General features: G+C 41.8%; 1 protein-coding gene and 1 long non-coding RNA gene across 4 annotated transcripts in view; one reads left to right on the forward strand and one right to left on the reverse strand.

Annotated features, from left to right (window-relative positions):
* CTNNB1 (catenin beta 1) overlaps window positions 1–7,859 on the reverse strand; it is a 32,696-nt gene extending 24,837 nt beyond the window's left edge. The window contains exon 1 of one of the 3 annotated variants that reach the window (XM_043508873.1): window positions 7,668–7,859. The gene's annotated coding sequence lies outside the window, so the exon portion shown is untranslated. The remainder of the gene's footprint in view (window positions 1–7,667) is intronic. The other 2 variants (XM_038388580.2, XM_043508872.1) reach the window with 2 other exon arrangements.
* Window positions 7,860–10,052: 2,193 nt separating this feature from the next.
* Window positions 10,053–16,458, forward strand: LOC122458917. Its single transcript, XR_006279250.1, has 3 exons — window positions 10,053–10,407; window positions 11,761–11,822; window positions 15,726–16,458. It is a non-coding gene; the product is annotated as an uncharacterized LOC122458917 (long non-coding RNA).
* The last annotated feature ends 5,740 nt before the right edge of the window (window positions 16,459–22,198 follow it).

A 22,198-nucleotide genomic window follows, 5' to 3' on the forward strand; every position in this document is an offset into this window, starting at 1 on the left:
AATTAGTATACTTTGCATTTATTGGAAACATTTCACTGCTGTTTGAAGCCACTAAGGATGGACTTTTCTACACTGCATGGAACCAAACTCCCACTGGAAAATGGCTTGCTATCACACTAACAGTTCAGGCTTCCAAGTCCTTGCTTCTCCTCCAAATATGTGGAAGAGATCTATTAATGGAGAAATTCAGAAACAAAAACTCTCCTCCCTACCCCAAAAAGTCTCTCTGATGCTGTGTCCACAACATTGCAAATAAAATTGGTTTAAAGCTGCCATCATTCCAGCAGTCTAAAAACTAAAATTGTAAATTCAGATTTTTACAACTAACAATTCCAATTCTTGTTCACATGCTTTTGTTACCTAATCTTAGCAAATAGAGCAACAGCACAAGAGGGCTTTGTTTCATCAAGAAAACTGAGTTACTCCCATCGACAAAAAAGCCTTTTAAAGCCTTAATTAAATCCTGCTACAGTAGTCTTAACTACATTTTCTAAAACTGGATTAGCTGTACTATGAAAATTTAGAGGGTCTTCCAAGCAGGTTCATACACAGCAAGTAGGGCCCTTTGCAGATCATTGTAGTTTAAAAAAAAAAAAAAAGTATGGCACACAGAGGGGAGAACAGCACAGCATGGTTGCTGTATGTTAAAGCTGCATCTCTTCTGCCCCTTCAATTATGCTTAAAATTTTCCAATAATCAAGATAAAATATCTGACAAGCAAAGGACACAAGAGACTCTGCAGGTTGCCTTTAGAGTGGTGTTATACTTCAAAACATGTCTAGAAACTGTATCATGGTAGTTATGTTTGTGTAACCTGACTGCATTTTCTCTAGGAGTTACTAAGACAAAGATTGACCATACCTATACTACGTAACATTGCACTTGTTATGCACCACTCAAGCCAAATCAGTATTACAGGGCTAGAAGACATCTGCCAGATATTTTTATCTACCTTTGGTTAGTAAGCAAGTAAAGGTGGAGTCCTTCCAGTGCAGCAAGGTCCAGAGACAACATCTTGGTGATGAAGGCAGACCCACCCTCAGCTACTGAGATTGCCACCAAGTTATTCCTGAATTCCCCTTTTACATCAGCCTCTGGCTCTAAAGTTACAAAACTCCCTCTACAGCCTACCCAGCTGTCACTAAGTAGTTCTGTCTTTTACCCCACCTGCTTAGCATGAAGACAAGGTGCAGATACTCTACCACTCTGTCAGCCTCCTCTTTTGGCTCCTTCTTCCAGTGTGGAACAATCATGGCCTCAGCTTGAGTAAAGCTACAGGTAGCACCAATAGCAGGCAACAAACATGTAATTTTGGGTGCACGAACAGTCTTGTTAGCTTGTAGTAGTTTGCCAAAGCAACAAGCAGCAGCACTGAACGTGCTTGTACTTTCAGTTTAAAGTCAGCATGATGCTTGTAGTTTGCCCAGGAAACACTGTACAAGTTCTTATTTGGACAACGGATACTCATGAGGGTCAGCTTTTCACTTTCAAGGGGATTTTTACCAAGCTCTGCAATACTGGAACTGTAAACATGGTAACCAATTTTACAATCTATATATGGGCATCTATATGCCAGCCCTAGATGATACAATTGCCTAGAATTTGTGACCAGCTATTGAGGCAGATTCTAATCTGAAGTGTACAGATTAGTTGATATTTCTAGATGCATCATAGTAATGCACATGATGCAGCCAAAATCAGGTAGAGGTCCTTTATTATTGTGTAGTTTGCTTCTTAGTTTATGAAGCTGAATTTAGTAACAGTGCTTTCTGACATTACTATATACTTTAGCAACTTCAATAAACTGCTTTATCATCAGCAACCAAACATACTGTGGGCTTGTCTTCACTACCAAGGAGATCTATGCTGCTGCAATTAATGCAGCAGCATGTCAACTTAGTGGGTCTAGTGAAGACCTGCTAAAACAGCAGAGTGCTCTCCAGCTGACTCCAGCTCTCTGAGAAGAGCAAGATAAGTCAACTGGAGAGCGCAATGAAACAGCACACTGAAGACACCAGGATAAGTGGACCTAAGCTAGGTCAATTCAAGCTATGTTATCCACATAGCTATAATAGTGCAACTTAGATCAACTTACCCCGGTAAGTAAGACAAGCCCTATGGTTGCACCCCCACTGTTCTAACATATTTAGAGTTCCAGCTACTTTAACTATTGTGGGAATGGTTTATACCACATATTGCGAAGCCTTTGCTTATATGCCTGCCCTCAAAAACCCTCAACCAAGAATTTAACAACTTTGAGGTTAATTACATGTACTGCATATACTTGTTCATTAGCCTGTTTATAAGAGACACCCCTCCCCCAATGGATAGGTAAAAATAGTTTAAAAAAACCACCTGTATAACCCTTTCACAAGCCGACCCTATACTTCAGGAGTTGGCAAACTTTGGCTCCCGGCCCATCAGGATAAGCCGCAAGAGGATCGGGACGTTTTGTTTACCTGGAGTGTCTGTAGGCACGGAGGCTTATGAACACGTATATATGGTAATTTTGCTTACTGTGGTAAAGGTCTCACAGTATTGAGCAGTAATCCCTTAAAGTCTGAATCATCAATTTAAGTTTGATATACTCCAATCACTGAAGTATATCACCGCATATACAAAGACCAAATTTAAGACATTCCAGACCTAAGACTAGACATCCATGCCAAGAGTTGTGCCTAAATTGCCATGTATAGGAGAAAATTTTTTAACAAGGCTTTGTACACAGAACTTTACATTTTATAAAGAAATGTCTACTTTCTCTCAACACCTCTATACCTAGGTCCTCATCTGTAAAGCAGCTCAATACTTTAATACCTTGCACCAGAGTCCTGCTGCAGCACTTCTGCATAACAAGTCTATAACCTCTCAATCCAAGACAGAACTGAACTACACTATTTAAAAAAGTAGTTAATGTTTCCCATTAGTCTCAGCAGCTTAAAATTGAAGAAATTAAGCAGTTATAAAGTTAAATATAGACTAAATGAAACACACCAGAACACTCAGAAATTGTACAGCTAGGGCAGCCACTGATCGGTCAATCTGATTCCATGAATGGAATCATTTGGAAATATAAGCACTCTTGTAAAACTTACTCCAGTACTTTACAAAGTCACAAGGAGGCAATCTGGACATTAGTGAAGTTTGACACTACAATACCGAAAGGAAATTTGATCAACACCTTTCATTTAACCTAGTCAGTTTACTTTGCGTATTTGCACATCTTGATGTGCAATGTTTAGATTTTTTGCCACTTGATGGCACCTGTATTGTTGCTAAATCAATGAGAAATATAAAAATGTGTACTATGAGAACTAGAGTTCAAAGGTTCCCTTAGAAATCTATACACGTTATGGGACAGTACTCCAATTTAGCAAACAACCTCTTCTTGTAACACCTAGCTCTATTTTAATCTTCTGTTGATAAGTGTGCCCTGAGTGCATGAGATGGGTACATTTACTAATTCATGCGAAATTTAATAGGATTATCATGCTGTTTAACAAATTTCTTCCATTTTGATTCACATTTTCAACATGAATATAGTTACTGTTAAAAAAACCTACCTAGACAGACCTGTTCTAATGTTAGTTTGGTCAGGGAATTGCCCATCATTCAGTTCAGTATGATACAGAGTGTAGTGACAGTGCTCCATCTGAAACGATACGTACTTAGTCCCATTTTATTCATAATTTCCTGAAACAGACTGACGCTGTTTTAGAGTTTAGTTTTGTGTCAGTGACACTGTGGAGTGCAGTCTGTGCCCAGTAGGAAGCAACAGTGTCTAGTCTACCTGGACGTTAATTCAATTTACTTTGTTCTCTTGCTTTGCTTGGGAGACATTAATGTAGACTCAAAGGCAGTTTTACCAAGCTACCATGGATTTTTCATCTAGTCACACTGTACTAAGTTAAGTAAGTTTAGTACATCACACAAGACGATTTTTGAAGTATCCCTATCAACTTCTAAATCAGAGTCACATTTTTGTTATGATCAGTGTTATAACCACTATTCCCTTTTTAAGTGAATCAATTTTTCTTGCCAGTGTACCACCAGAGATGAAAAAAGGCTGAAGAACGTTAACACTGCATGAATCACTCATGAAAGCAGATCAACTGGTTTTGAACCTTTCTGACATAGAAGTTAGTTTAATTGGGAGTTTATTTTGAAAGAGTCTGGAGTAGAATGCGTAGCGGGCACTGGAAATACTGATTTTGCAGGCTTTGATAATGTTGTGAATTATTGAAGAATAGCAGTATCAGGATGTGGCAAAACTTATAAAATCTAATCTAATTTAGGAAACAGTATACTAAGAATTTGGTTTTGATGGCAATGTGTAGCTAGACCAGCACTGCAAGAAATGCACAAGTTTAAAAGGAGAAGCACAGTTTGCCTCACCCATCCTTTATTATGACAATTGTTTCATTTGATAAAACTGTGCACTAGCCCAGGCAATTAGAATTTTGTAAGATGAGTTAGTTTGCAAATGATAGCATTTATCATACTAAAATTTACAAATCCTACTTAGATTTTCAGTTATACACCAATAAGTTTAAAAAAATTAAATGCAAATCTTGAGTTCTATAAAAGGCACCACTTGCAAAAAGCTTACTTTACATGCCTTAATAAAACAGAAATAGGGTCTTAAAGCTTCTGGTCTTGAACTGAGGCCATGAGAAATACATGAAGTCATTCTGGATTTCCTGACTACAATAATGTAGATTCTAATTAAGTCAAGAAGCACAAGTTACTACAATTTACTGCAGTGTCACCGAAATCCCTGTATTAGCCTAAACTATAGTAAACTGTATCAGCATGGACAACTTTATAGTTAATGCATGTGCAGACACAGCGATATGATTTCTTCTGGCTTTAGTGACCATATTAAGAATCTGTTGTTGGATAAAACTTGGTAGAACCCTACCAGCAAATTTTATCAGATGAGCAGTCAGACTCCTAGTTATAACATTGAAAAGCATAAACTTAATTTTTTTGTAGGTAGAAATTGGTGTAGAGACATTACCACATGAATTGGCATTTCATAATTAGGTACTGCCCATGTCCACCCCCCCCCCCAAAAAGCCACCCACACTATGTTTTTCTTCCTTTCATTAATTTGAATAATTTCATACAGTCAATCCTATGTTTAAAGAAAAACTGTTAGGCCTGAAGCTTAAATTTTAGAAAATCTAAGCCAGAAAGACTACACTACATGCATCAGATGAAGTGGGTATTCACCTACGAAAACATATGCTCCAATACATCTGTTAATCTATAAGGTGCCACAAGTCCTCCTTTTCTTTTTGCGGATACAGACCAACATGACTGCTACTCTGAAACAGGACTCTGCCACTTTTACAGATCCAGACTAACACAGCTACCCCTCTGATACCAGAAAGACTGTTATATGTAATCACTGCAACAATCACTTTAGCATTATGCTAGTACATGCTAACCCCAGTTTTTGTTGCACAAGAGTTGAAGGCATAAATTGTATGAAGTTTAGAATTTTAGTTTTAAGGTGTAACAGATACCAGTTACAATTAACCTGACAGGGTGCTTTTAACTTGTGGGTCAAGCCTTACCTTGTATTAGGTCTTGTGTTACATCTTTAACTTAAGCTTTTTGTCTCATTCTAGAAGCCATTTTCTATCCCACCCTTTCCAGTGAGCCATTTCCCATAGAATTTTCACCCTCTAACTACTACCCATTTACACCAAGAGGATCAACTTAAAGATTCAAGCCTCTTCACTACTAAATTTTGAAGACTGCTTGAATAAAAACAGCAAAGTCAAACACTGGCCTCCTACACTTAAGAAAATAGTTTGTTTACAATCACGTGTATGTACTGTAAATGCAATCAAATTAAGTACATGCAGTTCAGCTCTTAAAGCCACATTTTTTATTTTCAAACAGTGCCACCATGCAGAAGCTGCTATTGATGTTAATGGGATTCACAGACCAGGAATTTTGGAAAATAAGTCACATTTTTGAAAATCTTGGCCTATTCATTTAAAATTATAGCATATTTTACCACATTTAAGACAGGTAACCAGAACAAATAAATAACCATCTTAAATTCAGTCAAGGCTTTTAGAGGTCAATTGGACTTTCCATGCCAAGTTATATACAAGTGATAAACCCTAACAAGGAAGGGTACACATCTTTCAATAACTTTTTAGGATTAGAGGAAGCTCTTCTGTTCATTCTGGTCACTTCCTAAACTGAGTCTACTATACTCTCATAAACGAAGTTCCCCATTTTACTAAAACCCCTCCTTGATTTCTGTCCACTGGCTCAGCACACCAGCCCAGCCTCTTTCCATTCACCACTTGCATGCATACTTTGGGGGAGGGGAGGACCACAGATGCCTGTAAGATACAAAGTATCGGAACAGGAGTCCTTCCATACAGAAGAGATCAAGAAAATACAGCCAAAAGATTAAAAGTATTGCTATTCCCCCCCCCAAAAACCCACCCATAAGCAGTTAGCATAGCATACAGGTGCTGCAGAATTTTTCCAAAAATCATACTGAAAGCCACCTCTTCCCTAAACACACATTTGGAAACACTGCAAGTGTTTTGTTTTTTTTTTTTAAAAAAAGATCAAGTTTCTTTTAATGAAAGAGCCAAGAACAGGTGAAATTTTGTTTTGTTTTTAAGCCTAGCTGTCCCAAGAATGACCAATGTTTTAAATAAATCCCAACTCAGACATCAGTTTGGGCAAAAGACAAACTGGGAAAGCCCAAAGCTCTGAACAGGAAAGATGCCCGAGTTTTTAGACGTTTCATATAAGCCAATGGGAACAGCAGAATCGGTCCACAGCCCACCTCCCCTCCGAGGATCAGCTCTGCAGGCGAAAGCCCCACAACACACTGCATATTCTGAAGTGGCCCAGTGCAAAACCAGCAAGTTTTCCTCCCCACGTAGGAGAGCCCCAAGCCGCCTGGCTCGTTCTTTAACGAGACTCCAGCCACTTGGGGTGTTTTAAACTCGCTTTGATTACACCCAGCTCCGGAGCAGCTTGAACTCAAGACACCCAGCAGCGGCACAGATACGAACAGGAGCTTCTCCTGTAAAATACACATGCAGCTGAGACGAAAGCCCACAATGCAACCGATAACAGCCCCTGCAGTCAAGCAGCAGATTAGTTATTGGATAATTACACAGTACAAACAAACCCGAACCCACGGCCCTTCCCCCCCCCCCATCGGAGCCGCGCTCTAAAGCCCGCCAGCGCCTCCCCAAATCGGCCCGACACTGCTCCAAGCCCGGCTGCACCCCACAAGCTCGGCTGGGAACCTCCCCCCCCCCCAAAGCCGGGCTGCAGAAAACTCGCCTCGCCCCGCCACAGCCCGGGCCCCTCCAGGCCTCCCACAGCCCGGCACCAGCCACCCGAGAGGCGCCTCGGAGCCACGCAACTGTCCGGACGCCCAAATCAAGAGGCCCCGCGCCCGCGCGGCTCCCCACCCAGGCAGCGCCCCTCGCCGCCCCCGGGGGCCGGGCGCCCCTCCGTCCCAGGGCCGGGCCCAGCGCGAAGCTCCCGTCCCTCCCCGGCAGAGCCCAGCGCGAAACTCCGCCCCGCGACCAGCGCCCCCGCCGGGCTGGGAGCAAACACAGCGCCGCCGGCTGCGGGGAGGAAGCGGGAATTAGCAGAAAGCGCCACCTGACACTGCGGGGAGGCAAGAGCGCAGGTTCCCCCAGCCCCGGTCTCCGGCCGCCGCTGCCTCCGGCTCTGTCGGTCCGCGCCGGCCGCTTCCCCTGCCGCTGCTCTGCCGCCGAACCGAGCGAGAGGCTTAAAATGGCGTCGCTCGCAAGCCGGTTCTTATAGGCAACGCAAGGCTCGGCTGTATCCTGCCGCCGCGGCCGGGCTCGGCGCGCAGCATTCCACATGCACCCAGCGCCAGGGCAGGGGAGGACAAATAGTGCCCGGCTCCCAGGGCGGAGGTAGACAAAAGGGCAGCTGTGCGCCGCCCGCGGTGGGGTAGCTCGCCCTGCGGAGGGCGCTGGGAGAGGCGAGTGGAGTTGCAGGGCGCGAGGGGGGGAAGCCTGGGGACGCAGCGGGGGGCGCTGTGGGGCACAAGGCAGGATGGGAGCAGTGATCCACGCAGAGAGGGAGGTGTGATGAGGCCGGGGTGGGGGCGGCGGGAGAGGGGGGGGCGGGAGACACCTTCCTCTGGAGGTTGGGAGCGGGACTGGTTCCTTCCTGCTGGGGAGAGAAGTTGCTGCCGGGGGGGGAGCAGCCGGTGCGGTTGTTGTTCTTAAAGGGGCAGTAACTCCTGGGAAGCGATCTGGGTCCCCACACACTCCGCCCCCCATAACAAATTAGGATTTGCGAGCTGGGGGGGGGGAGGGGGTTTAACATGCAACCAGCTACAGAAGTGGTGTAATGTTGTTTCCTAAATGCTTGTTGTGGAGACCAGTGCCGATAATAATCCCTCCGCTCCTTTGCGTTTCGCCAGCACTGAAAACTTTCAGATTTACAACAGACCAAAACTAATAGTTTCAGAGAAAGGCTTGCAAAAAAGCGGGCCATCCCCCCCCCCCCCCGCGCACACACTTTGCCCTGGTGGATGCACAGGGTGCCCGGCTTTCCTATCCTCCGCTCCTTTAAACAATTAGTGGCAGTGAGTCTGGGGAAGGTGGTTATGAGACTCATTCACGTAGGCGGAAACGCGTTCTGCAATTCCTTTATAAATATTTGTCAGGAAGCAGTTGCCAAAGAAAGTATCATAGTTATGCAATGGTTTTGTGGGCGAAAAACTCGGCTTTTTCGCCTTCTGAAGAGTTTTAGAACAGGAAAATATTATGCTTACACAGCTTTTCCACTGCATGCACGATCGCTCAAATAAATTTGTCAGTCTCTGAGGTGCCACACGTATCCTCCTCGTGTTTTGCTGATACAGCTACCACTCTGCGATCTTGCACATGTATTTCAGCCTCTGCATGCAGACTGTGTATCGTAAACTGTTTTACACACTTCTGCTGTACCATCTTGCACTGGCAGAATATGCTTAACATATTAAAAAAAGGCAATATGAGACCTACTTCAGTGCAAGATCACGGTTACAAATAAGAGTTTTGTTAAAATAAACAGCAACACCGTACTTGGCTAGAAAAATATGTGAATTTTTTTTAATCCATGGGTTGCATTAGCAAAGTATGATTCACCTTGTGGGTTGTTGTGTTTATTTTGGACCCATGGTGTTGCATAGGGGTCTTTCATATAGGGTTTTGCGGGGGCGGGGGGTTCGTACATCATATTGCACTAGCAGCAGCTCTTTAATAGGGCCTCTTTCTTTGTATCTTGACTGGATATAATTCACATAGGCTCTTTCTGCTCCTACTGATCCTGTACCAGCAAAGCATATTTTTACACATAGCGGCTCTTTCCTTATATGCGGGATCTTGCACGAGCGGAATGGTTTTAAACAGGCAGTCGAATTTTGCCAGTGGCGAGATTATTGTGCAGGCTCTCCAACGCGAGATTTGGCACCGACAAGTAGATTTCAGGCAAACAAAACTGCCTAAATATGGACTTCGTTTGCAGCGGCGCCTCGAGGAGCGTTCAGACCGGCATGCTTGTTGGTGTCGGAAGGGAAGATGCTTTAAGTCTTCTCCATAGGAAAGAACGAAAGGGCTCGCCCCTGCTCCCGCTCGCGCATTTCCCGTGCCGGGGCATGAAGGGCGCCTTGTCCCTGACTCCGTCGGCCCCGCGTGTCCTTGGGGCCTGTCGCCGCCGCCCCAGGCTCCGCCTCGCGCGTCCCAAGGGGTGGGTTCGGGGATGGAATGGCGAGCGGCGCTTGGGTGCCAGGAGGCCACGTGGGGACGCGAAGGCGGCCTCCTCTCTCCCTCGACTTCCCTTGGTTTCATCCCCCTCCTCGCACGCTTTTGCCCGGGCAGGTAACGCTGGGCACCCGCAGAGTAGAGCCGAGGGTAGGACGAGAGCAGAGGCTCTCTCACCTGGGGGAGACTTAAGATACTGTTATAAGTTAATGGGCTTTCAAGGTATTGGCTCTTTAATGGCCTCGGTTTTTACTTCCCCATTTTGGGCATGCAACAATCTCAGCCTGGCGATCGCGGCCATTGGCCCTGTTTGGGGCCATTCTCCCAGAAGCTGTCCAAGCTCCAAAACACAGCTCCTCTCCTCTATGTGCTGTGTGCATAATCCTGCAGTTAGGGCTTTACCCCTCCCATTTCAAGGAAGTACTGGGGACCAACTTCATTAGCTAATATATTGCTGCTAACATATAGCTCCTGTGCACAGCAAGCGACTTTGAATTACCCTGACTGAAAGACCCACCCCAATAACCTCATAGAAACAAAATACAAGAATCAGGCAAAATACATTCTTCTTGGATCATGACCTGAAGGTTGAGACTTGAGACTCCTGGCTGACTTCCAGCAGGAGGTAGCCTTCTCTTGCTCAAAAAACTATTCTGCTCTAGGCAGAAAGGTTTCACTGTAGTGGCCGGTGGCAGTTTGCATTAGGTCTTTTCATTCTGCTTTCTGATAGATCTCTAAGGCAGCATGGTTTTGTGGGAGTTAGGTTGGAGGGCTAGCAGCAAAAGAGCTTGGTTCTTGTGAAACTCCTTTTTCCCCCCCAAGCGCATTTGCTGCATGACTTGGGCAAATCCTGTATCAATCAGGTATGCCTTGGCTTCACCCTCTGTAAAATGGGGATAATATTACTGACTGACCCACCTTTTAGATTCTTAGATGAAAGGTGCTGTTTCAGTGGAAAGTGTTGTTATTATCAAATTCACTACAAGCAATTCCTTTGGGTCCTTGATAACAACAGCAGAATCAGTCAAATGCCCTTGATGCACTGCATGGTCCCAGATACCTTTCAGAGTCTCTTTGTGTGCTGTCCTACCCCCTGAGGCCTGAGGGGACAGGGCTGTTGGAGCCTGGATTTTCCAGGAAGGGTAGTCTGTTTGCTTTTGGCCTCAGGACTGTGGACTGCTCTTCTTTTTGACATGAGGAGGACCATTGGAATGATCCTCTTTTAAAGGAGGTTTAAAAACTTTTTAAAATTATAAATATCAGAAGGCCTTCAGCAGATTGTGTTGCCTTATAGTGAGTTGAAGAGGAGTTATAATATTGTATATTTTAAGCCATTTAATCTGTACTTGATTTATTTCAGAATTGTTATGTTTTGTATCTAGCCACAGGCAATTAACATTTTGATTTGGTTTGGTTTTGCAGTATTTAGTTAGTGAGCAGTTAACTATTTACTAGATACTTTCTGTTTTGTGGAGCTAGCTGAGAAGAGCCATTGCTTTAATAGCTATCTATAAGTCTTACGATTGCAATTTACTTTAACTTGTAATATCACTTTGTTTTATTACAAATGTTTCTAAATACCATGTGATACCATAGGGTATAGCAAAGGGAAGCATTTTGTCTTGGCTATTAGAATGCAGTGCTTCAGTTAATGAATTACAATAAACAATAGAATATATACAATGTCTACTTATTGTCTTCCCAGCCCCAGAATTCATTTTTATATATAGCTCTTAAAGTTTCTTAAGACCTGATTAGTACTTTAATAGATTGGTTTTGGTACTGTTTGTTAGTTGACTACACTGCAGACTTCTTTAACAACCAAAAAAAGGTCAAACAGCCTTCTAGCAAGACCATGTGTATTTCTGCAATGAGAAATCTTCGCTTGCAAAGGAGAACTTCTGGTTACATTTTAAAATATAATGTATTCAAATCTCCTAGCCATTTTTTTTTTACATCCTTGGCATTGTTTTTGCAGAGTCAATTTTTAACTCCACACCACAGTAGGGAGCAGCTAAAAAGGAAAAAAAATGGAAAAAGGTAAATTTAGTTGGTCACCTTTCTTGCTAAGGATATTAGAATATAGCTATGTCGTCTTAAAGCACATAGTAAAGAATAAGTAGCAATGGTACTAATACATACTCAAAGCAGAATGAGCAATTAAAGATATATTTAAGTCACTGAGCCTGAATCTTTGATTTCCCATACAGATGTAAAAAGTAATTAGCTTCTAACCGTGCATGTTTTAGGTGCAGATTACAGACTCAGTTACGATACTGTTAAAATGCGAAGTGTTTATCTGTTCAGTTTAGCAACACCACAATGCAGCATGTTGGACATTTAAAAAAAAAATTCTTCCACTGAAATTAAGTGTGCGGTGTATAAAAAGATATTTGCACTTTTCATGGAATACATGGTAGGGCAGAAAAAAATAAAGCAAATGTTTGTAGTGTTCAAACATTCTACTTGAGACACAGGATAAGTAAGTAATGTTTGCTGCATAGTTGGGAAATATATTTATTAATACAAGACAAAAACTTTGCTGTAGTACAGCAAAGTGCGATAGCCAGACCCCACCTTTGGTAAATACTACTGTTAGCAGATACGTTAAACAAGAAAGAAAAATAAAGAATTAGCCAAGTTTGAGATCTTGGTTAGGTTTGCTTTTCTCGTAAAATAATGAGACAAAAAAAATGTTGCAGATATCTTAGTTGTAGATCATCTTCTTGAAATGACGGCAGACCGTAAAACATTAATAAATTAGTGTGAAAATGATTGCTAGTCAAAACAGCTGGTAGTTGGTTGAATTACATAACAATAGAGCACTTTGTAGGTGGGTTCCAATATTAGACAATAGTTATTAGTGACCTGAAATAGTAATCAATGACCAATACAGTTCTTTCTGTACTATCTTTCATTTTTTATGTTTTTCTTCTAGAGACATGCAACATTTCTGTTAGCCACCTTAATTTGTTTGAAAGATACAGCAATTTAACTTTATATTCAGGTGTGTTCAGAAACTGAACGTCTTTAACTGATTTAGCAGCTGAGGCATTCTTCATCACATATCCGATTATTGGCATATTAAGCAGTAGATACTGCAAAACTAAAAAACGGAAATGGAAGTTTTGCCCTTACCAAATACATATATTTTAACTACTAACCAAATTAATAAACAGATTGCTTTGTATTTATAATATTAATCATGGATAATTATGATCAAGACTAACAGAAGTCCACAAGCCTGTTCTCTTTGAATTTTCTCACATCTAGTATCCCACAGAACCCAAGTTTTCATTTAAAAATGTATATAAATATATGTCTGACTCTTACTGATTATGTACCTTGCCTTCCTAGTTTAAAGGAATGTGTGATTGCTGTGTTCAGTCAGCCTTGCAGAAAAACTAGCGCAAACAAACTAAAACAATAGACACAAAGGTGCAATACCTACCTCCTCTCCCCCACTCAGCTCCATCCACAAGAAGCCATTTTTTCATATGGGTAACCCTTTAAATGTCAGTACTGTAGAAAGAAGAATGCTATATGTGACCAGAGAGAAAAACACTTTAAAAATTGAGTTGGTGTTTTTAAAAAAATGTTCAGTTTCAGTCCTGTTTTTTTAAGAGTGATTAGGACAGATTTTCCTAATTAGTATGTAATCTGAAAATATTAGACATCAGGATAAGAGTTTCATTTAACAGACCTCCAGATAGGCTATTTTTGGACTAGAAGTTCAGATTTGCAGTACATCTCATAGCTCAGTTTAATCTTTTGATTTCTTTCCAGCTGCAAAGGCTAAGTAGTTGTAAATACCTCTTGTCAATCTAGAAAGTTGGCTACTCTCACACAAGCAAGTAACTAAGAATCCACTGGGCAAATTCAATGGGAGTTGCTCTGAAAACTTTCATTTAGGTCTGCAGTGTGGTAGTATTAGTTCATGGCAGGTCTCTAATTATACAAAAGAAACAGTGTACATCTTACATCTTGGTTCTGAATTTCTTAGCAGCATGAAATATGTTATCACCATACTCTAGAAGTAAGTATTTACTATCACCATTGAAAGAGTATGAGTAATGGAGACAACAACTAGATACTCAAATGACACAAAGCGCTTATAGTATGTTTTCCTTTCAGTGTTCTTTCAATGCAGAGTAAATATCATTCCAGCTCTTAGAAATCATCATTCTTTTCCCCTTTTTATTTCAAAATGGTTGCAGATTTTTCATTCACGAAAAGGTTAAAGGCGTTCCCCATCGCAAGAGGGATTATTTTACCAGAGGATTCTGGGACTGCAGATGTATACTGCGGCAAAATCCTAAATTCATCGGAAAAAAATCATTTCCAGACCCCAGCTGCTAAAAATAATAGAATTATAGTAAATCATTGATAAGATTAAAACATAAACCCATTTTTACATTCCAGAGTGTTTTAGAACATGAGTCTTTTCCTCTAATTCATTCTTAAATAATTCAAATTTTAAAGTAGCTTTCCTATCCCGAGCACACAGGGCGCCCATGAAATCGATTAATTTTTGATCTTTTGGTTAGTAGGCACATGGTGAGCTATTGCAGTGACTGCAGGCAGCAGAACCTGTTTCTTGTTAGCTAAAAATTTTCATATTGTTTTTGAGCCATTGAGATTTGTAGATGGGAGGAGAGCCAGTTATACCTTCAGCTCGCACTTTGCTGTAAGGACGTAAACGCGCAGTTTTAACTATACAGATAAATATAAATATATATTTTAAAACAGAAGCATTACTGGATTTTAAACAACAAAATTAGTAAAAGAATGGCTGGTGTGATTATAATCACATCATGCAGGGTCCACGGTTCCATTTAGTGAAATTTCGCGAGAGGGCAAGTTCTTAAGAACATCCCTGCTGTGCAGAGTGAAAAGCATGAACAAACCAAGACAGAATCATCTGTGTTTATATTTTACAGACAATGAAAAACCTACTCTTTGTATGCCTTTTTTTCACCTTATATTTCATGAAAACTGCAGCATTTTCCCCACCCCCACCCAAACTCTCACCACCCAGCACTGCGGTGTGCGGTGTTTCTTATCTCTCTTTCCCCCCCCTCTTCTTCTTTGCTTTCACAAATTCTGCACGCGCCATCTTTGTCTATTGTTATCTTTTCTAATTTCAGTTACCCATTCTCTTTCAAATCAGTTATTAAATAGAACGCTAAATGCCTGATGGATGCCTGTGTGTTTAATTTTGTTCCCATTTGCTCTGAAAATAATAATTCAAAAACACCCATGCCCCCACCCCAAGAATTTTCTAGTATTACGTAACCTGTTGTGTATAGTGGTTATAAAAATATTATTAACATAATAGCAACAGCTGCAGCCTAAATAGAAGCTAGGAGATAATTAATGTGCTACAACAAATTAATTTGCTGCAGGTGCTTGTGCTCTGAACTGCATAACCCAAACCATTTCAAGTCTGAATACAATTACTAGTCTCTCCACATGCTAAAACAAAATGTAGAGTGAAATATCTTATTGTTATAAATATCTTGTGTGCCTGTTGTCAAAGACCATCCTCTCCCCTGAACATTTTAGCCATCAGTAGAGAAGTGGAACAGACAATTTAAAAACCCTGGTAGAAATGTATATATATTTAAAGACGCTCCTGTGATATGTCCAGGCTTGAAGATGTAATGTCTGCCTATGTGTCAAATTATACCAATCATCTCTAACCTTCTGTATTCCAGACTTTTGTAGGTAAAGACGTACTGAGATATTGCATATATGTAATTGGGAAGGTGTGGGTTATAAGCATCTCAATAGTAACTGATGCAAATTTGTATATTTTCCATTTACTTTATAGTAGAGAAAAGCAATTATATTTGCTGTTCAGTTTATAGAATCTGCAGGGAATTAGATGAAGAATTTTACTCTCCTCTCTGATAAACATTGTTAATGGGAGCCGGTTGCTAGTTTACCTTTCAGAAATATGCCAAGTAACACACTGCAGCACGCTAAGACTACACGGACAGGAGGCTGAGTGAAGCTAAACTGCCCAGAAGCAACTGTCCATTTTCATTCTTGCACCACGGTGCGATGATTAACTTTGTGCATGTAAAAAGAAGAACATACAGACATAATTGCCTGAAACTTTGTGAAGAAGCTGAACTAAGGCTGAAGTTTATAATTAAATTGTGCTGATTTTTCTTCATTAACATTCTACTAAAGGAAATTAGTTTTCTGTCTTCATTACCACAATGTAACACTGCACTCTTTTGAAATGTAATTAAAGCAAAGAGTTGTATATTGTGTATTTGCTCATTCGCTGAGTAACTTAAACATTTTTATTCTGCTAATCTAACAAAGTAAATAGTGTGTGTATTCCTAACAGGAGCTATAAACTAATTTCGTGTGGAGACTGCATAGATTTTATCTATATTTTTGTTTAACTTACCAGTGAGTACTTGGAGGGAACCTTGATGCTGAAACACCACTTGCACTGCACTCTGAGTTGGCTGCGAGGTTTGATGCATAAAAGATATTCTTAAAAGGCCTGATGAGCTGCCCTTACGCACATTGGTAACTGTTTACCAACATGTGTAGTCCTACTGATGAAGTCAATTGTATTACTCATGTGAACAAGAGTAAGGGTTGCATAAATAGGGCCTAAACTAGAATTTGTATGCCTAGTACCTTAATGAGAAATACCTACAACTATCAGTTATTCAAAGATCTATATACTGTACCAGGGAAATTTTCTTGGTTTATATGAAAGCTTTGGTGTCAGAATCTATTTTATTTTTCCTGCTTCTTCTCATCCACTTTAAGGGCCTGATTCTTAAGTCCTTACATACGCCAAGCTTCTGTTGATGCCAATAGTTATTTTGCTAGGGTAACAACTGCAAGATCAGTCCCTATATTTTAGATATTCCAGTAATGTCCATAACAGTTTATTATAATATTCCAAAAAAGAATTATCCCATTTATTAAAATGTACCACTAATTTGCATATGTAGCTCCATAAAACAAAAACCAAGATACTTTTTCTCAAACTTCTGCACAAAATGTATATTTCTATAATCCAAGTCCATAATTTTTCTTCTCCCACAGTAACTATAACATGGGCAACATTAGGCTTCATCCTTGGAGCACCACCAAAAAAACACCATCTGATTTGGAAGTAATTCAGGATCAAGCTCTTAGCCAGAAAAATAAGATGGAGTGATATTGTCTTGTTCCAAATAGCGGGCCATGTTTTGCTGTCAGTTGATTTCAATAGGACGTCTGATTAAAAACTGACAGTACAATATGACTGAAGGAATAAAATAACTACGTTATTCAAGAATAGGAATTATACTATCATTATTCTGGAGCAGAAATAGTTACCTTGTCAACAATTTGTAACTTTGTTTTCTATCTAAAGTACTTAGATAGAAAACATAGTATCTGAGCACCTCACAATGTACACAAATTACGAATAGGGAACTGAGGGAGACTAAAGGACAGATTTCCAAAGGTATTTAGGTGTCTAAAGATGGAGATAGGTGCCTGTTGGGATTTTTTAAAGGGCTTAGCTGCCTAACTCCCATTGAAGGGAGCAAGGTGCTTTTGAAAAATCCCACTAGGTGCCTATCTGCATCTTTAGGCATCTAAATACCCTTGACAACTCTGTCCCCAAATCACTTGCTCAGTCACAGAAGAGGGAGGCATAGCAGGACATTGAACCCAAGCCTCGAGTCCTAGGCTAGACCCCAATCAATAGATCATCCTTTCTCCCTATTCCTAGTCACTATAAAGAAAAATATAGTGGGTGTTAGTGGCAATTGCCATACATATGGTGAGTATTTATTTGAGGGGAAAGGGATATATGTGTATAGTTTCTTTATTTCAAGAGAAGGTATATTTATAGGAGTTTTTTCCCACTAATTTCAAGAAAAAATAGTAATAGACATGTTTTCCAGCCCTCTTATTGATGTTCCCTCCTCCTGCCCCCGCCCCCAAAAACCCCAAGAACAAAATAAAAGGGGAGGGGATATTTGATAGCTATATGTGAGGAAGAGAAAATGGATGGATGCAAAATGATACGACAGTCATACATTGTATTGCTGGCTGTATGTATGTAACAAAACTATCTTTTCATGGGCTAGACTGGGTTTTCGAACTTCATTGCACCATGACCCCCTTCTGACAACAAAGTTACTACATGACCCCAGGAGGGGGGCGGAGCCCAAGCCCGGCCACCCTGGGTGGGGGGGCAGGAGAGGAGACCGCAGCCCAAGCCATACCACCCTGGGTGTGGTGGAGAGGGCAAAAGCCTGAGCCCTGTTGTTCCAGGTGGGACTGGAGCTAGAGCTTCAGCCCTGGGTCTCAGCAAGTCTAATGCTGGCCCTGGCAACACCATTAAAATTGGGCTGTGACCCACTTGAGGTGCATCCAATGAAGTGAGCTGTAGCTCACGAAAGTTTATGCTCAAATAAATTTGTTAGTCTGTATTCGCAAAAAGGAAAGGAGTACTTATGGCACCTTAGAGACTAACATGGCTGCTACTCTGAAACTTAAGTTTGAGAACCGCTGGGCTAGAGTGACTAAAGATTCAATTTTATTATGACTATTGACTAGGGAGGCCCAGTTCTGCCAGATCCTGAGCACCAGCTACAAGAGGCCTTCCCCTAGGAAGTGAGGGAAATCAGTGGACTACTCACATACTTACAGTTAAGCGCATATGTGAGTGCTTTGCTGGATCAGGGCTTATGGTACCTGTCCTTCTGCAGGGATAAAAAGGCTTTATTTGAATTTCATCCATCACATACACAGAACACATTTCTGTGATTTCTCTCTTTAAAGGGGCACTGTCAAGTGGAAATCTAGTCAACATTAACAAATGAGTTAAAAGCACTTTCATATGGTACTTTTACCCTTGAGTCTCTGGCTAATTTTTATGGGGTTTACAGTTGCATTTTTTTGTTTTAAAAAAAATGTTTGTCTCTACACAGGCTCTCACCTCTAGTCTTTAGGGTTGCCAACACTCCAGGATTGTCCTGGAGTCACCAGGAATTAAAGATTAAGTTGTGATGAAACCTTCAGGAATACATCGAACCAAAATTGGCAACCCTATCTAGTCTCCATCCCCGCAACTCCCTGGGGAACCTGGTTGCACAGATCCATGCCAAGAGATTCACCCACCTGACCTCAGCAGCCTTATATGAGCTTTTCCAGGTAAAGCCCACAGGGCTCAAGGGGTGACAATAGGCACCAATTCCTCAGCCCAGCCAGTTACCTCCCTCTCTTTCAATACAGACTGTGGTGAGAGGGCTCTGCCAGGTCTAGAGGTGTGGGGGCTGTGACGTTCCCCTCTGGTGTAATCTGGACCAGTGATTTGCTAGGTCACTCCAATCCCTGACTCTGGGAGCCAGCCTTACCCTGCTCTGCTATGAGAACCCCCACTCCTGGGCTGTTCACGAACAGCCTCTGGCATGTAAGCTGCTCCTTGGATTGTGCAACTGAATGATGCTAGCCAATATCTCTGGTCCCAGATACAACCCTAGGAATCTCCGTCTTGCAGTATCCAGTTATGCCCGCTGGACACCAAGCTTACATGAGTTCATCAATTTAACAAAGAAATTGATATGCACCAGGCTTGTTATCCCAAGGGGAGTCTCTGACACACTTCAAACTAAACACACTGCTTCAGGCAGAATAAACAAACAGATTTATTCACTATAAAGATAGATATTAAATGATTATAAGTCAAAGCATAACAAATCAGATTTAGTCAAATGAAATAAAATCAAAACACATTCTAAGATGATCTTAACACTTTCAGTGCCCTTACAAACTTAGATGCTTCTCACCACTGGCTGCCTGGTTTCCCTTCAGTCAGGCTCTCCCCTTTGATCAGCGCTTCAGTTGCTTGGTGGTGATATCTGTAGATGGAGGTGGAAGAGAGAGGAAGAGCATGGCAAATGTCTCTCCCTTTTATCATGTCCTTTCTTCCCTCTTGGCTTTGTGCCCCCACCCCTAACTTCAGAGTCGGGAGAATTACCTGATCACAGTCCCAAACTGACCAAAGGAAGGGGGGGTGACTCACTTGAGAATCCAACAGATCCTTTTGTTGCTACCTAGGCCAGCATCCTTTGTTCCTGTGAGTCTGGGCTGGGTGTGTCCCATACATACCTTGATGAGGTGTGAACTGCCCCTCTGCTGTTAGAAAGTTTTTGCCTGGGCTTATTTTAAGTCATGAAGACACATTTTCAGACTCATAACTATATACATGAAATTATAACCTATAACATTACTATCACATTACTGTAACAATCACTATAACATCACTATTACAACCATGCTCAGTGCATCATGAGTCTTCCGAAGACACCCAACATGACAAACTTTGCATTGGATACCACACAGTCATTTTATAAGGATGGACATGGGGGTTTAGGGTGTTCCCCCGCGGTACAGAATGTCACAGGGGCATTGCTGCAGAAGTGGCTGCCCTCCCTTGCCTACAAAAGGGGGGGATGTGGGCAGAGAGGACACTTTCACACATGGATCAGGCAGGGGATAATTTCGCCCCTGGTAGTGGCTAACAATTTCTGTCAGCAACGAAGCTGAATCTGGTGGGGGGCTTGAATTCAAGATTTCTGAGTTCTACTCTCACCTCTTCTCCTGACTCAGTTTGTGACCCTGGACAGGTCAACCTCTCTGTGCCTCACATCACCCACCTCCACGAGCATTGTGAGGCTTAAGTAACTAATATTTGCAAAAAGAACAGGAGTACTTGTGACATCTTAGAGACTAACAAATGTATTTGAGCATAAGCTTTCGTGGGCTACAGTCCACTTCATCGGATGCATAGAATGGAACATATAGTAAGAAGATATATATATACACATACAGAGAAGGTGGAAGTTGCCATACAAACTGTAAGAGGCTAATTAATTAAGAAGAGCTATTATCAGCAAGAGAAAAAAACTTGTAGTGATAATCAAGATGGCCCATTTAGACAGTTGACAAGACAGTATGAGGATACTTAACATGGGGAAATAGATTCAATATGTGTAATGACCCAGCCACTCCCAGTCTCTATTCAAACCCAAGTTAATGGTATCTAGTTTGCATATTAATTCAAGCTCAGCAGTTTCTCGTTGGAGTCTGTTTTTGAAGCTTTTCTGTTGCAAAATTGCCACCTTTAAATCTGTTACTGAGTGGCCAGAGAGGTTAAAGTGTTCTCCTACCAGTTTTTGAATGCTATGGTTCCTGATGTCAGATTTGTGTCCATTTATTCTTTTGCGTAGAGACTGTCCGGTTTGGCCAATGTACATGGCAGAGGGGCATTGCTGGCACATGATGGCATATATCACATTGGTAAATGTGCAGGTGAACGAGCCCCTGATGGCGTGGCTAGTGTGATTAGGTCCTATGATGGTGTCACTTGAATAAATATGTGGACAGAGTTGGCATCGGGCTTTGTTGCAAGGATAGATTCCTGAGTTAGTGTTTTTGTTGTGTGGTGAGTGGTCGTGTCCTCCAATGAAAGGTGCTATAGAAGTGCTCTTGTCAGCACCGAATTTTGAGACTGTACCCTGCAGGCTGGTTAACCTCAGTGTTCATCTCAGTTTTGCTAAACAGACAAACATTTATTTTTGCACAGGAAAATGCATTGGGGGTGTAATAGGGCAAGCCCTGGTAGTGCAGCTCCTCACTTAAAAGCCCTGGATGGCAGCCATTCCCTTCTACAAGCTACTTCCTTAATCCCTCCCAGCTTTGTTGCTTTTTCCACTGCCTGACCACCACCCATCACACCCCCAGCCCCAGGAGGGCTGATTTAGGAGCCACACAGTTTGTCAAATGATTTTTGTAATCAATTAACATTGCTGCATAATGGTGCAGAACGTAGTACAGCTGTGCTGCATGAATTATGTAGTGAGGCCTCCCAATTTAAGCCTGATGTGGCACACAATACAAGGGGCCTTGAATATGACTGAGCTCATGCTATAGAAGGAAGAGGGAACTAATTAGGAGGTCTGGCAGGGGTAGGGATCCTCAGTGCAAATACGGAAAAATCCTAATAGTAGAAGCGGGGAGTCAGCTGCCAACAGACTCTCCTTTGAAGATCTCAGAAACCTGATCCTTTTTCTGGCTGCAAGCAGCCCTCTTCCGATTACATCCTGCCCCTACAGAGAGAGGGTTGGAGAGCAAATTGTCAATGGCCTCATCACCTTCCTCCTCTCTCCCACTCCACCCTGCAGATCACTTTGGGTTTGGAGGGAGTCTCCCTGCTGATCCTGTAGTACCAGAGATGGGTGGCACGCACCTCTCCATTGTACCATGTTAACCAATTGCATTTGTCAGCTAAACATTTCTTGTGGTTCTGCAAATAACATCTGGAACTCTTATTTGCTTTCAGACCCATTTAATTTCCAAATATTCAGCGCTGTAAGCATTTA

This window comes from Dermochelys coriacea, chromosome 2 (genome assembly GCF_009764565.3).
Source record: "Dermochelys coriacea isolate rDerCor1 chromosome 2, rDerCor1.pri.v4, whole genome shotgun sequence".
Lineage (NCBI taxonomy): Eukaryota > Metazoa > Chordata > Testudines > Dermochelyidae > Dermochelys > Dermochelys coriacea.